The 3,662-nt window shown below is 34.9% G+C and overlaps 1 protein-coding gene across 1 annotated transcript in view; it reads right to left on the bottom strand.

The window, feature by feature from the left end:
* The window catches only part of LOC118736352, a 137,399-nt gene that overhangs the window by 117,831 nt on the left and 15,906 nt on the right, over positions 1-3,662 (bottom strand). Inside the window, exon 2 of the mRNA XM_036466445.1 lies at positions 259-602. The gene's annotated coding sequence lies outside the window, so the exon portion shown is untranslated. The remainder of the gene's footprint in view (positions 1-258; positions 603-3,662) is intronic.

The raw sequence follows: 3,662 nt of genomic DNA on the forward strand, positions 1-3,662 counted from the left end.
TTTTTTTTTGTGGGCTTTGTTACTAGGAATATTATTATTCTCAGACTGGCTGCAGCTTTTTCAGATGGTTTCTCAAAGTAAAATGTGAAAATTTTCCAACCTGGTGCTCATTTATATAAACTGATGTTACAAAAATGTCCAGCCTAACGTTCAGATGTATTTATGTATTACGTGCTAGCATTTTTTATACGAGTGGCTACACATTTATATATTCATCTGTATGCACATAAGTAGCTATATTAAACATTTCAGACTCACCTGTTTTGGTTGACGCAATGACAATGATGGCAAGTACCACCAACAAGAATAACGCAATGTCGTTCACCGTTTCGCTGGCAACTGGCGGCCTCACTCGGGTCTTACACAACTTGGCCTCTGCATAATTAAACGCGATTTTTCGCTTTTTACTCATTTTCCCAATCGTTCGCTTATCATCCATCGCTGTATGTGTATTCCTTATTCGCATTGAAAGGCATACGAGTACAAAAACAAAATACGCAAGAAGAACTACCGAATTACTTCTCAACAAAAATAACAGTGAACAACTTTTGGTGATGCAACGGAAGACTCGCTTTTATTTAGTTAAAAAGGACCCACGAAGGCTGCAAGAAAAAAGGTGACGAAAGAAAAGTCAGTGAAACGTTAAAAAGGTCGCGCGTTTAATAAAATTTATATGAGCAAATTTCCATTTTAGATGAGTTTTAAAACTGCATACACACACACACTCTTTCTTTAATAGCCTACACACGCACAAACAGGAACACACTGGTAGCGCTAAAAGGTTATGGCTGCAGGTGTATATTTAAAAATTTTAAATGGATGAGAAGCAACCGACCACTGGTCGTACCAGGGTGCGGTCTGCATCATTTCTTATTCAAAATGAATGTAATAGTAGCATTCGGCGCGAATTTTTCATGTAGCCATTAACGCATTAAGAGCAAAGTAATGTAAAGGTTGTAAAATGGTATTTGCAGAATATGTGGACACACATTAGGTAATCAAAAGTATTCCCATTGTATTACAACGCCGAAGAGATGCTTTGTTGTATATACATACATTAGGGTGGCACAGAAATGCATGCGGTGAGGAAATGTTTAAAATGTTAAGTTTTCCCACTAGAATTTTGCTAAATGGAAAAGAAGAAAATCGTATTTTTTATTAAGAAAAAGATATTTAGAACTGCCTTAATCACATGAAGATTCCCATGTATGTATTTTATATGTATGGGGAAAACACTCTTTCGTAGAAATGTTAAGGAATTCTTGAAAATCAATATTTTTCGATCAAGGGACTCCGTTTCTCTTCAGGAGACTTCCAATAACAATACAAAATTGTTTATTTAACCATATTTTTATACTAATTATTTTTGATAGGTCCCCAAAACCCAAAAAAAAGGCGACGGGGAACCCATAAAAATTGTTAGCGTTAAAAAATGGTAATAGTCTCCTGAAGAAAACCACAGTTTTCGATCGAATACTAATTCTACAAAAAAGGGTTTTTTTTCAAAATACGGGTATTCTTTTTTCCATTTAGAAAAATCCCAGGTGGTGAGAGCTTAACATTTTAAACTCTTTTTTTTTGTTCACCCTAATGTGCATACATGCATATGCTTATATGCAGTTTAATCAATATAAGCCATTTAGCATGTTCCGCAGTCGTCCAGGCTAAACAATTTTCTTTTTTTTCATTGGACGTAAGTAGTATACTGTTTCAGGATCTGATTGTGGACAGATCCTGCTACGCACAATTAAATTTTGGTAACAGCCAATGAAAACGCTTCTGTGACTACGATTTCAGGGTATGCATCTGGAATACTCCGTATTTTAACCGACGAGTCATCGGGGTGACTATTTCACCTTTTTCGGTCAAAAAAAATATATATATTTTCAATCAATTATGTTAACTTATCTTCTGTGCCTGGGTAATGAATTTTAGGTAAAAAAACCCAAAATAAAGTGCTTAGACTTAGTCTGCAGTTGCATGTTGCAAGTTTTATTCCTATTTCGGCCGATGTAGTCACCTGGATGAACACGAGTATGTAATGTACATATACATTAGGGTGGTCCAAATTTTTTTCCTCCAGCCACCACCCAGATCTGAAGAATATCAAAAATAAGGAGACTCATATTTTTTTTTACTTTGAAATCGATTAATATTTACCCGTACCGCCGGGGGTTTAAGTTCTCCATGTATTTGACATGGGGAGAATACATTTTTTTTTGTAAACTTGCTATAAAATCATTAAAAATAAAATTTTTTTGATCGAATAGGACTACTTGCCTTCAAAACTCCTTAAAAAATAACACTATGATGCTTGTTTAACTTAAAAATTTTACTAAGTATATTTTAATAGCCGAAAATCCTTTCTGTTTTATACAAAAATTAGTAATTTCATGTTTTCATAACCACATCACGCACGAACAGCTCAATGGGTGTATTTATTTCTTTTTTGCATTCTACACGATGGTTTACGTAGGTTTGTGGTAAAAAAATTTTGAAAAGTAGGGTTGCCAGATATTTGAAAATTTAAAATTATTGAAAGGTAAATAAAATATGTAAGTATTTCCGCCAAAACTTAAAGCATTTGAAGATATTTAAAAAAATTTTCGAACGGGGTTGCCACCTTTCTACCAAAAATAGAACAATGATTATTAAAAATGTAAGCTTATTTAATACCACAATATGCGTATCACATAAACGGTGTACGCATAAGCTTTAGCTTAACGTGTTTTTAAATAGGGTTGCCACCCATCTGTTAACTAAGATGAGGTTATTATGTAAGTTAAGTGAAATGATGCAATGTCCACCACAGAGCAGATATTCACAATACTCCAAATCCTTGAAAAAGACTCACAAGATAAGTATCGATATGCAGCATCTATTTGTCGAATTCGAAGCCGCATTTTATTATATTCATTTATTTATATGCATTCATTTATATTCCACGAGCAACAGGTAGAATGTCGGTAAAAGCATAGACTGGCGACAACTTTTCGATAAAAGGTGGCAAAAAAGTAAATTCATATGTAGTACCTGAATAATTATTCAAATGAAAATTTGAAATATTATTCATTATAATGGGAGCAGAGAAAGGGATGACTGGTACTAAAGGGCCTAGGGCGGACAAGACTGCAAATCCGCTACTGAGCATATATAAAAACATACTCGTTCATTTGCGATGACGGTTCCAGGTAACGAAAGGATGCTGTGAAATTATTGTGCCAAATAAGCCATAAAAGGTACGCATTTTATAACCCATTTGACCGTTTTCGTTGTTATTCAAGCACACTTACGTACTCAAGTACATACATACATACATATGTATGTGTTTTTGTGCAACAATTGTTAAGCAACAAAACCGAGGTGTGGGAAGCATTAACAACAGAAAACTGTAAAGGAAATACATGGATGGCGATAATAGCAGAAGCAGGCATTTGTGATAGCTCGTAAGGCCACATTTTCCTCCTTTCCTTTGTACTTATGTACATACTTTACTTTAGAATGGCCAAACAGTTCGTCCACCCACACGTCTCGCACAGCGGGATTCTTATTCATGTAAAATTAAAAGGCTGAATAGCGGGGGAGTGACTTTCTTGTTGTGTGTGTTGCCTGTGAACGATGCTTTGCATGACAACCGAACCAAAAGTGCACAGAGAATTTTA

Source organism: Rhagoletis pomonella, unplaced genomic scaffold (assembly GCF_013731165.1).
Source record: "Rhagoletis pomonella isolate Grant_MI unplaced genomic scaffold, Rhpom_1.0 Rhpom_scaffold_00003, whole genome shotgun sequence".
Lineage (NCBI taxonomy): Eukaryota > Metazoa > Arthropoda > Insecta > Diptera > Tephritidae > Rhagoletis > Rhagoletis pomonella.